Source organism: Elephas maximus, chromosome 9 (genome assembly GCF_024166365.1).
Source record: "Elephas maximus indicus isolate mEleMax1 chromosome 9, mEleMax1 primary haplotype, whole genome shotgun sequence".
Lineage (NCBI taxonomy): Eukaryota > Metazoa > Chordata > Mammalia > Proboscidea > Elephantidae > Elephas > Elephas maximus.
The window spans coordinates 78,117,846-78,130,587 of NC_064827.1; the positions used below are offsets into that span (position 1 = coordinate 78,117,846).

General features: G+C 47.1%; 2 protein-coding genes across 14 annotated transcripts in view; one reads left to right on the top strand and one right to left on the bottom strand.

Annotated features, from left to right (window-relative positions):
• The window catches only part of ANGPTL2 (angiopoietin like 2), a 42,478-nt gene extending 40,254 nt beyond the window's left edge, over positions 1-2,224 (bottom strand). The window contains exon 1 of the mRNA XM_049896611.1: positions 1,710-2,224. The gene's annotated coding sequence lies outside the window, so the exon portion shown is untranslated. The remainder of the gene's footprint in view (positions 1-1,709) is intronic.
• RALGPS1 (Ral GEF with PH domain and SH3 binding motif 1) overlaps positions 1-12,742 on the top strand; it is a 397,350-nt gene that overhangs the window by 244,911 nt on the left and 139,697 nt on the right. The gene's annotated exons all lie outside the window — the stretch shown is intronic.

Below are 12,742 nucleotides of genomic sequence, written 5' to 3' on the forward strand. Positions count from 1 at the left end.
CTAGAGTGGACTTTTAGGATCCAAGCATTCTGCAGGTGGTCTTAGCCCCACATCCCAAACATAAAGCCCCTTCACACTCCTGGAAGGACCCCCAGTGTAGGTGGTGGTAATGGCCACAGCATTGGCTCTGCCCTGTGGCATATGCCGAAAACCCTAGCAGGATACATTCAGGACAGGGGAAAAAATTGGGTCTCTGGTTTTCCCTCTCTGTATTCTGATTGTTATGGTTTACAATATCAGTAATAACATTTTCCGAGAGTTTATTGCACACCAGGCATTGTGCTAAGGCCTCATCACGTGTGCTCCTAGAAAGCAGCAGAGTGTGGTTCAGAGTGCCCACTCTGAAGCCACATGGCCAGGTTCAAACCCCAGTGCTAGCGCTTATTAGCTGTGTGGCCGTGGGCACATCACTGAACCTCTGTGCCTCAGTTTCCTCACTTGTAAGATAGGGATGAATGATAGTACCTGTGTCATAGGGTGGTTGTGAGAATTCTATGAGTTGATAAGTGTCTGGCCAAGGGTAAATGTAATATATGTGTTAGCTGTTACTATGAGATGGGCACTATTATCATCTGAGGCTTAGAGAGGCTAAGTGTTCTGCCAGAGTCACTTGGCTCGTAATTAAAAGAGCCAAGATTAGAACCCAGCTCGTGGGCACTACCCTACTCTGCCTTGATTTGGACAAAATACACGTGGGATGCATTTGGCCAGCTTCAGAAGTGGCATTCTCAACTTTCCTCAGAGCCCCAGTGAAAGGAGATCCTTTTTCGAGTAACCGAACTGGCCTCTGGGAGCTCTCATAATCCCACAGCAGAGGCAATAGCTGACCCGTGACACACATATCACAGAAGGAGAAGGGAGGGATCAGTGAAGAATTTGTTTGGAAATGTTATCTAACGCTGGGTGCTTTCAAGGGACTTGGTATGTGGAGCTCTACTGGGGTGCCAGAGAAGCCATGTCCTCCCCCATTTCCAGGCCACGTCTAGCCAGTTGGAGAGCTGAGGTCCTGTCCAGTCCTAGGAGGAATCAAGCATTCTCTGGCATGGAGAGGAAGTTGAGGCAGCACTTTGCCCCAAGTCACAGGCAGAAACCTCTGGGTGACATGTCCCTTCCAGTGCTGGATGCCTCTGCCTGTCTCCTCACCAGCTGGAGGGAGGTGAGCAGAAGCGCTCAGCTCCAGGGAGCTTTCCCAACAAGGGCTCCCGGCTCTCTTAGGATCAGCGCATGCTTTTGCTTTTGCCTTGGCATAATCTCTAGCCCGGGTGCATAGGAACGCAAAGTTCACAAACGGACTTCTTAAGTCCTCTAGCTACCCTGCCTTCACATCAGCACACATACCCACACACACAAACCCACACACACATACACACCCCTGCTGCCAAGCTGTACCCAGAAACCTACCTGTCTTTACCCCAGAAGTTCTTTGTCTGAGGAAAGAGAATGGAACTTCCTGATGAAATCCTTGCAATTCCAGCACATGACCTCACACCCCCAAAGGCCACCCCCCTACCCAAGTGTCCACAGGCTCTGCCCCTGGCAGATTTCTTGTTTGCTTCCAAGTGAAAGCAGGAGTGACCCCCTCTGGGTTTAGCTGTACACACCCCCACCCCCGCCAGATGGAGGGGTCAGGGCTCTGGAACCTTGGGCCATGGGGCCAGCTGCTGCCTCTCACTCCCTGCCCCTGTGTGCCCACAGCGCTGCCCCCTTACCTCTTCCTTCCTGGTTGGCTCCCAGAGCAGCTCCTCACATGCTTCACCTTGGCCGTCAGTGGGGCAGCCTTTCCATGGCCTCCAGGAGGGGGTCCCCAAGTCACAGGCCAGACTGGCCGCCAAGCAGCCCTGCCTCTCTGGCCTCTGCTCACTTTGCCTCCACAGCAGAGCTCCGGCCAGGGATGGGGCGGGGGCTGGCTGGTGTCCTGCTGGGGTCGCTCACAGCCTGCCTTCTCTCACGGTGGGGGCCAGCGACTGCCTCAGTGCCTTGCTCTGCAGGTCCTGGGGCTCAGGCAGTGCCACTCAGGGCTGGGGCTTCATCCTCAGGCAGTCTGCAGCAGCCTCATTTGAACTCCCAACTCCTTTGTGGAGCCTTTACATGCTGCCGGAGGAAACTGTGAGCGCAGCCTGACCCTGGTTGGCTGCAGGCACTTCTCTCCACCCACCAGTGCAAGAGGATCCCCCAGGCCCCAGAAAGGCTCCGGGCCTCCCCTCAGCCCAGACAGAGGCGGGCCGCCCGGTGATGTCACACTAGCTCCGGCCCCAGCTGGCCCGGCCCCTCCCGCCCCAGCCTGGCTTGGCGGCCGACTCTCCAGCCCCCTCCTTCCTTGGCACGGATTGCCTGGCCACCTCTGCTCCATGGCCAGCCCGCTCCCAAAAGCCCCAGCAGCTCCTGGTGCGCTCTGCGGAGACAGAGAGCTTCCCCTTTGATGCAGGTAATGGGTTTAGATCCACTCCAGCTGTGCAGGCAGTTGGGAGTGGGGTTCCCCCCTGGATTGTTCCCTCACCTATGCACTGCCCCCAAGAGCCCTAGGTGGGCAGGTGGAACAGCTCAGCCCAGAGTGCCTCTCCCCATCAACTGTGGTCTCGGAGGCCTCACTCTCATCTTTAAATCCTGGGGAGGGAGCCCGAGGTGTCACCACAGAAGCTGGGCAGCGTCTGTGCTTAAGTTAGCAGAAGGCGGTGGCTTAGGACAGTGGAAATATCACAGGCAGGGGGTGGGGGCAATATTTGCATTCCCACCTGAGTTGCCTTGATTAAGTCACTTCATCTCTTTGGATATCCCTTTCATGCATCTGTAAATGGGCTAATATTAGTAATCTGCCTCCAAGGGCTGTAGCAAGGATTCTGTGAGATCACTCGGGAAAGTGCTTGGCACAGGTCCAAGGGTGCCATTAGTGAGCTGAACTCAAGACTCTGTAGTTAGCGGGCCTGGGGCCACAGTCCCAGAGCTTCTGCTCTGTGTTCCTGCTCAGCGTCAGTGTTTTCATCAGAATATGACCTCTTATTGGCACTTCTAGGAACAAATGATGTCACTCCATCAGCGTCCTCAGCACAGAGCCTGCCATATAGGTGGAGCTCAGTAAACATTTATAGAAGCAAAGCAAGACAGATGGCTGACGTTAGACCCTACAAAGTAAACATCATACAGACATCATTGGTATCATCAGGCTGGGGAGAAGGCACAGAGGAGGAAGGGCCAGGCCTGCTCCCTGACACCCAGGCAGGAAGCAGAGACGTGGAAGAGGACAAACATGGGAAGGGAGCAGCAGGCACAGGTTTGTCCCTCTGCTTGGACAACAGCTGTGTGAAAATATGGTAGTGACTCTTATTTCCTTTTGAAAAAAAATTTTTTCAGTGATGATGGTTGGTCGTGGTGATGACGTTTGGGTACAAATTGGGAGAAAAATTTGAGCGGTATTCTCCCTACCCCTAGGCACAGTGCATCGTGTTCCTTGTCTCTGGGTAAACAGATCCACTGTGTTCATCCTCTCCTCTCTTCTCTCCCTTCCCTCCTCCCTCCCTCCCTTCCTTTCTCCTTTCCTTTCAGGAAATGTTTATTGGGAACCTGCTTGAGTTAGTTCCAGGAAGCCAAAGTCCCTGTCCTTAGAGAGCTCAGAGCCTAGATAGGAGATAGACCTAGTGTGGTACATGAGAAATGCTGGGCACTAAGGGATGACATGATTAAGCCTGGGCGAGGCAGTCAGCGAAGACTCTCTGAGGAAGTGGTACTTAAGCTAAAACCTGAAGCATGGTTAAGAATTAGCCAAGTGACAAGCTTGGAGAGAGGATGGTTTGGGCAGAGAGAATAGTGTATAAAGACCCTGTGGTTGCTGGATGCCATCGAGTTGACTTCGACTCATAGCTACCCCATGTGATAGAGTCGAACTGCCCCGTAGGGTTTTCTAGGCTGTAATCTTTACAGGAGCAGATTGCCAGGACTTTCTCCCGTGGAGCCACTGGGTAGGTTGGAACTGCCAGCCTTTCAGTTAGCAGCTGAGCAGTTAACAGTTGTACCACCAGGGCTCATTATAGAAACCCTGTAGCAGATTGCTTTTTCAAAGATGGCCCCAACAATATACCCCCAGCCCACAGTGTGACCTTGATTCTCCTCCCATTGAGAGGTGGAACCTGTGCCTTCTTCTCTTGAATCTGAGTAGGTTTGTGACTTGCTTGTAACCAGTAGGATGCAGTGGAAGTGACACTGCATGACTTCTAGAAAAGGCAATGTAGCTTCTGCCTTGTTCCCTGGGGCACTTACTTTTGGACCCCTGAGCCAAGCTAGAGCTAAAAAGTCCAGCTGTCCTGAACTGTCCACGCAGAGGCCATGTGTAGGTGGAGGCTTCAGCTGACAGCCATTGTCAACCCCGAGACATATGAAGAAAGATGCCTCTAGATGATTCCAGCATCTAGCCATCAAGTCACCCCCAGGTGATGAGTCACTCGCAGCTGTAGAGTTTTCTTTGAGGCCCCAGACATCATAGATAGAGCAGGGTCAAGACAATCTGCTGTTCTATATATGAATTCCTGACCCACAGAATCCATGCATATAATAAAATGGTTGTGTAGGCTGCTAAGTTTTGGTGGTAATTTGTTACATAGCAGCAATAACTGGAACAGACCCTGAGGCAAGGGCAATTATAGGGAGTTCTTTAGAGGAGCTGAGAGACGTACCATTTGGCTGAGGAGAGGAGTATGGTAGAAGATGAGGTCATGTTAAGGAGGTAAGATTTTATTCCTTGAAGACCGAATTGATAGGAGCTAGAGACAAGGCTTCTGGAGCTGATGGGAAATGGTTGCAGCCATCCTGGTGAGAGCAGCAGTTGGGGGTGACAGTGGCAATTGATAAGTCCAACCCTCCAGCTCTTATCACTGGGTCAGGAAGGAATTTCCAGGACTTTTCCACCCTGTGGGTGCAGGTGCAGCCCAAGATTCCGTTACTAAAACAAATTCATTTTCAAAATTCAAGGTTCCTGGGGTCCCATCAGGTGTGGCAGAGATGGGGTGATCAGGATGGCCTTGCTGTGCCTGTCTTTCCATGGTCCTGCCCCTTTGGTGGCCTTGGACAGTCAAATGTGTAGCTGGGAGCTTGAGCTCTGTGGTCAGATTCTAGTCCTACCACTCAGTGGTTGAGCCTCATTCTCCTCATTTGTTAAGTGGGACCAGCAAAGGATCTATGTCATCGGGCTGTTGTGAGAATTAAATGAGATGTTACACATTAAGTGTAACACCCATTGGCTAGTGCATAGTAAGTACTCGGTAAATGTTGGCTATAGTAATTTTTATTGTCTCCTTCACTGGGCTATGAGTTTCCTGGGAACAAGGGCATATATGGACCATGTAGAGTTCTTCTTTTCTATAATACATTACCGTGGAGTGAACAAGTGAATGGCTAAGTAAGGGAGGGTGAAGAGCTGTGGCTTGAAGTCTGAGGGACCTGGGCTCAAATCCTAACCCTGTCACTAACCCACTATGTGACCTTGAACAACTTTATTATTCTCTCAGAAACTTGGTTTCCTCGTTTGGAAAAAGGGGTAATACCCCTTGGAGTTGGTGTAAGGACTGAAAAAGATAATGTACCTAAAGCACTTAGCACAATACATGGCATTCAGCAACTTCTGAGGAAATGGTGGCTGTTGCTGCTGCTGCTGCTGCTGCTGCTGCTGCTGCCGTTACTGTTCCCAACCCCAGCCTTCTACCCACTCTCACCCAGAGCAGCTTCATCAAGCTTCTAACTTGGTGACTGACACATCTTGAAATCCCCTCACCCTAACCTTCTCCAGAAGCACCATTTTCACCAGCCTGTTGGACGGAAGCATCACGTGACTACAGTTTTTTTTTTTTTTTTTAGAGAGGGGAATCACTGTTTTTGTTGTTTCTGTCAGGATGAAAAATGTGTAATGTTTACATGGGCAGAACACAAAGAATCTTAACATATGTCCCACATTTGTATAAATGACTTCATGTATTTTCATGTCTTACCACCTCTTGAGAGTCAATTTTTTTTTCTGTCTGAAACATTGGGGTATTCTACTGAGATGTATGTGGTAGGAGAGAGTGTTTGTGTGAGGGGGAGTGTGTAATGTATATTTTAGAGGGATGTGCTTGGGATGAAGGGAATTTGCTACATCTTGCAATCTCAGAGTCCCACCAGCATGTAAAGATTTATGTATTTCGAATTTACTTTTTTTTTTCTTCCTGTGCTTTTTAAATGTCTTTCTATTGTTTCTGGCCTACATTGTTCTGAGGAGAAGTCAGCTGTCTTCCTTATTGTTGGTCCTCTGTCCACAAGGGGTATTTTTCCCCCTCTGACTACTTTTAAGATTTTCTCTTGTCTTTGGTTTTCAGCAGTTGGACCATGATATGAATAGATGTAATTGTATTTATTCAGCTTGGTGTTCACTGGACTTCTTGGGTTGTGGGTCGATGTTTTTCACCAAATTTGGGTATGTGGGAGAAATTGGTTTTTTCTTCAAATATTGTTTGTCTTCCCAGTTTCCCCATTCCCTGCTTTTCTTGGAACTCCATTTACACACTTGGTGTTGTTCCACAAGTCATTGAAGCTTGCCTTGTTTATTTATTTATATCATTTTTTTCTCTATGTGCTTTAAAAGTTTAGATAATTTCTACCGACCTGTCTTCAAATTTCCTCATCCTTTCTTCTGTAATATCCAATCTGCTGTTAAATTTATCCAAAGTATTTTTTATGTTAGGTATTGTATTTTTCAGTTTTAGTTTTTCCACTTGGTTTACATTTATAGTTTCTGTATCTCTTCTGAGACTCCCTACTCATTCATGCGTTCTAGCCTTCATTTCCTGAAAATCCTGTGCACATTTATAATACCCGTTTTAAAGCCCTTGTCTACCAATTCTGGGGGATCAGTGGGTCTGAGTTTATTGACTCTTTTTTCTTTTGCTTATGGCCCCCAGTGTCCTGCTTCTTCCACATTTTTATAATTTTTATTGTGTACTGGACATTGTGGATGATATATTGAAGAAACTCTGGATTTTGTTTTCTTGCCCTAAAGAGTGTTATGTTTTACTCCAGCAGACAGCTAAAATTACTGGCCTATCCTTTTGATCCTGTGGAGGCTTGGTTTCTAAACTTTGTCCAAGTAGGTTAATTTGGTTCTTCCCACAGTCCCAGGGCATAACCCTTAGTCCTGGGTTCACTTTAAGGCATGGCCTCCTGGGATTAAATTGAAAGCCTTAGGTATTTGCTAAGCCCCCTGTAACTTGGCAGGACTTGAGCTCCAAATTTTATTTCCTAATTATATCTGCTGAAATGTCTGCCTCCCTGCTTCCTATTGGGATCCTTAGAGCATCTCTCTGCAGATACACAATTAAAGGGTTAACTAACTATATGAGGGAAATTTTCACTAATTTTGGGGCTTCCCCTTCTGTGGCTCTCTTCTGTCTGGCATTTCCCCCTTCAATTTCCAACGTCAAACTTCAACTTCTTTTTCTTCTGCCCAGCCAATAAGACTGCTTCTTTCTGTTTTAGTTCTATTCTCTCATATATCACAGTGAACTGGGAAGTGCCCTAATATGCTTCTCTTCTTTCAGGGATCATATCTCCTCCAGTTTCTATTGCTTTTGACTGTTCTTAAGTGCTTTCAAGCAGTTGTTTTTTTATATATTGTCCAAAGTTTATATTTATTATTGGCCAGAGGTTTAGTGCAGTCTACTCCTTCATTTCAGGAACTGAAAATCCCTGCATCCTAATTGAATTTGTCTTCTTGCCCAAACCTCCTGTACTTCTGCTGCTGTTGGTGTCGGTCAGTTGGTGGTTCTTAATTCAGTTGTCTGCCCTCCCTGCCTTTTGTCACAGTCTGTTGGGAAATATCAACCCCATGAATTCGTTGTTTGGTTCAACTTAGTGTATCCACATAAAACTGGAAAATGAAAGAAACATGCAGTCCCACAGGCATTGTTAGAGCAGTACCTTTTGTGGCTACCTGTGATGTGCTATGCATTAGGCTCAATATTTTGGAGGCATCATTTCATTTTCTTCTCTCAAAACCCTATGGGGGCGTATTATTCTCTTCTATAAACGAGAAGATAGAGGTTTAGCAAAGTGAAGTTCCTTGCACCAGGCCACAGAGCTAGGAAGTAATAGGACTGAGATTAAGACCCAAATCAAAGCTAGCAAGAACACAGTTGTTCGGAAAACAAAGTGCATTTCATTGATTTTAACATACTTTTCTTGTTTTAAGATCTCTCAAATCATGATGGATCTTACAATCGGTGGCATGCCATAGTTTAATGAGCAGCATTTTTATTTTTTTTTACTGGAACATGATGCATTTTACAGTTCATGACTTCTCAGATTCAGGAAAGTATGACCGTTTTAGTAATTTGGGCTCCAGTGAGGTTGGCCCATGGTTGAGCAACAAAAAGGCAAAGCCCCTGCTCGCTTGGTCAGCTGGACTTGGAAAGGCCTGGGGGAGTGTCTGAGCATCAGGAAGCCTGTAGAACTGCCAAAAACCTTTGTCCATCCAACTTTAGTAAAACAGCTGCCTCTCAGCTGAGAGTGAGCTACCTAGTCCCCTCCTCTCCTAGAGGCATTGTGGTCAGATCCTGTGACTCGGGCAGGAGAGCAGTGTGTTCTCTGGCTCTGGCAAGAAGTTAGAAGCCCTACATTTATGGGAAGATTCTAAGGCAGTGCCATTGGTGTCCTGTACTTCCCAGTGTCACAGAGCATATCCAGGAAAGCCCTTTGAGGATATTATGTCTGTTGAAAGCTTGCTATACAAGTCTACTCAAACGTCAGAACAGAGCGCATGCTCAATTACAAAGCAGCTTTGAGAGCCTGTTGTTAGCTCGTGTATGACCCATTTCATTGTGGACTTCACAACCTACCTGCCAAAGGACTTCTCAACCTACCTGCCAAAGTCTGGATGGTACCTAACAGTCAAACACATTCATTATTCAGTTAACAAATATTTTTTAAGCACCAGGGGCAGTCCCTGGGTGGTGCAAATGGTTACACGCTCAACTGCTAGCCAAAAGGCTGGTGTTTTGAACTCACCCAGAGGTGCCTCAGAAGACAGGCCTGACAATCTGCTTCCGAAAGGTCACAGCCTAGAAAACCCTGTGAAGCAGTTCGGTGCTTGATGGCAACTAACAGCAAAAAGCACCAGAGTTTGGGCTTTAGGTCAGTTTGCCCAAAGCCAATTTGCTGAAAAGTTTGTTGACTGGTTTTCATTTTGTCTTCCTAACAATATTTTAAAGGAATGTTCTTTTGATCTCTGTCCCTGCTTTCTCATACTGCAGCTGATGCTGGGACCCATCTCCAAGAGGGGAGACTGAGGAGCAGAGAGATTAGAGATTTAATTTTAGTTTTCTAGTTTCCATTTTGTCTTGTATATATGTGTGTGTGTATATATGTATATATTATGTACAAATGTAAAAGTATATATATAAGTGTGTGTGTATGTATTATGTACATATGTAAAAGTGTATATGTATTTAATTGTATATTTAAATGTGTGTGTATTTAATTGTAGCCTTCTGGAATATTGTCTGTGCCAGACAGGACCTTTGCCCCAAACAAGAGATGAGTTGAGGGTAGTTTTATGGCCAGTGAGGGAGGATCTCAACCCCCTTACACAGATGCCTGTTGAAATTCTCATCCCAAGAAGCAGCTGAGTGTCACTGACCTTACTTACCTTTCCTGGGGCCCAAGGAGGCAACTGAGCAGAGAAAGCAGGACTTCTGGCAAGAGATAGATGAAGTGAGCTTTTTCAGGCATGAGACCAGGGTGAGGTCACCAGGCAGAGACACCGGTTCTGGCCAGCAGGAGCTGCCAGCAGAGAGGTGGGCAGTATCATCAGGGAGGTCCGAGGGCAATGTCTGGGCTATCTTGTTCTGGGCTCTGTCCTGAGCCTCTAACTCAGGACCTAGCACATAAAAACACATAATAAATGTTTGTTGAGCAACTAAATGGAAATGCTAGCCTTCACAAAGTTCTCTCTGTATGTGGTATGTCCAGGGGTTCTGACTCATCATTTCTCTCATAAATTCAGACAAGAACCTCTCCAGGCCAGGCCTGTGCATGGTCTGGAACATGGGGGAAATCAGGCCCATGTCTGACTTTAGAGAGTCCTCCACTTTAGTGGGGGATACAGGTGAGTCAATAGGCAATGAAGCTCCGTCTGTGAACACTGAGGGACCATCTGGCCAGCCTGGGCAGGCAGGAAGGACTTTCTGGAGGTTGCATAGCAGATAGCTAGGTAAGGCAGGTGTGAGATGGAGTTTTCCAGTAGAAGGCAGGGGATGGGCCTGGATAAGAAAGAGCACATGGTGGCTGGGGCTTAGAGTGTAGAGGGCGCATGCAAGGTCATAGACCTCATCAGGGGCCAGCTTGTAGAGTCTTAGAGACCACAGAAGGGATCAAACTGGGAAGTGACATGGCCAGAGTCATCCATGACTAGTATGGGGAATGAAATGAATGGGAAAGGCTGGAGGCAGGAAGGCCAGTAGGAGAGTTGGCGTGGCTGAACCAGAGCTGGGCAGTAGGCATGACTCTGGAGTGATAACAGATGATCAGGGAAGAGGGAGAGAATAAGGAAAGTGAGGAGTCAGGGATGATCATCTGTTTCTGGCTTAAGCAGCTGAGATGGAGAATGTAAGAGGACAGAGGAAAATCAAACAGAGTCTGTTCAGAGCCAGAGAGGCTGGATGGGAGGGCCTCAGAGGAAAAGTCAGGGCCAGACCTTTGCTCCAGGTCTTGTGGGTCCCTAGCCCTCAACTGTAGCAGTTCAGCCAAATAGCATTCCTCTGAAGAGACTAATAAGGCCTCAGGGCAAGGGTAGCAAGGAATGTCATTTGGGAGGCTGGCTAGGGGTGGAAAAGGGGTCCAGAGTCTTTATGCTCCTTAATGTCCACGTTCACATGATTCACTGCAGAAGTACTGATGGGGGTTGGAGAATACGTGGTCTGTGCACCACATTATCACAATGCTGGCATTTCTCTCACCCCCATCCCCATACCTCTAATACTTCATTGGACTTGTTTGCTTGTAGATCTGTCCTCCCCTGGACTGTGAGTTCCTTGAAGACAGAACTGTGTTTTGTTAATAATCTCTGTGGATACGGATATTAATTATTTTAGCATCCAGAGACCACTGAGGGGCTACCCTAGGCTTTCTTCCTAAGCTGACTCTGGGTGTCCCCGTGTAACCCCCTGCTCCATTGATCTGGCTTCCAGGTGTTCCCCCCCTGGCCCTGCCTTCCCCTCCTTCCTTGCTGCTCCATCTGCCCAGCAGGTGCAGGAAGGAAGACAGCACAGACGATGAGCCATTGGTGGCTGTCCTGGCGCGTGTAGGCAGAGTGTGGACGTGGGCAGCAGAAGAACGTCCACTTGTATTCCTGAAAAGCACAGGAGGATGATGATGCATCGTCTTCCTCGTATAGCTCCTCTCTGCACTGCAGGTTCATTTCCCAAAGCGCTTTGGCGTTTGTTATCTCCCTTGAGCCTCACAGCAGGCATGGGAGGTGGGAGGACAGTGATTATTCCATTTTAGAGATGAGGAAAATGAGGCTATGAAAATATTATTGTCACCATTTATTGAGTACTTATTATGTGCCATACATTGTGCTGGTTCTTGTATTTGCATTATCTCACTGAACCTTCTCAGTGTTTTTATGAGGATGGTACTACAAGCAGGACCACGTGATGACTTTTGTGGACCCTAGGCACTTTTGCTTTCTGTGCTCCTTCCTCCAGAAAAAATATATATTTAAACTGTCTTTTACAATTGCATTGGTATGTTATTGCTGTTAACTGCCATCACGTCAGCCCCAGAGTCATGGTGACCCCATGCACGATGGAATTGGACCATTGTGATCCATAGGGTTTTCACTGGCTGATTTTCAGAAGTAAAGCCACAGGCCTTTCTTCCTAGTCTGTCTTAGTCTGGAACTCTGCTGAAACCTTCAGCATCGTAGCAACACACAACCCTCTACTGACAGACAACCGGTGGCTGCGCTGGAGGTTAATTGGCTGGAAATCAAAGCCGGGCTCACACATGGAAGGTGACGACTTTACCACTACGCCACCACTGCCCCCGGCATTGATATGAAGATATAGATTAAAATTTAATATTGCATATTAAAATGTTTTCTTCAACCTAGAACTTTTCCTTCAGATCTTAAAGAAATTAAAACATTTGCCAGTGGATAACCCCACCATGACTACAAATCCACAATCCCTTATCCACAATTCTAAAACCCAAAAATTTCTCAAAAACAGCAAGTCTGTTTTTCAAAAGTTTGGCACAAACTCCTTTGGTGACAAAATCTGACTTGAACAGATCTGAGGCTACATATAGTCTTTATCCCACTTAATGTCAACATTCATGTGATTCACTGCAGAGGTACTGATGTTTTAGGGGGATGCCCTTGACTCCACTGGTGGGTTGGAGAATACGTGGTCTCTGCACCACATCATCGATGCTGGCATTTCTCTCTCCCTGATTCCCATATCTCTAATACTTTGTTGGACTTGTTTGCTTGTAGGTCTGTTCTCTCCTGGACTGTGAGTTCCTTGAGGACAGAGCCATGTTTTGTTAATCTCTGTGGATACAGATACTAATTATTTCTTTTTAAATCTGTCATTTCCCTTTCCTTGATGAACCCACAGGGAGCTGCTATTCACAAATGTATTTTTCTGTAGCTGGGACCCAAACCAAGTGTGATTGCGATCAGCTGGTGCCTGAAGGGTCTCCAGAGTTGCTTTCCATAAACAGA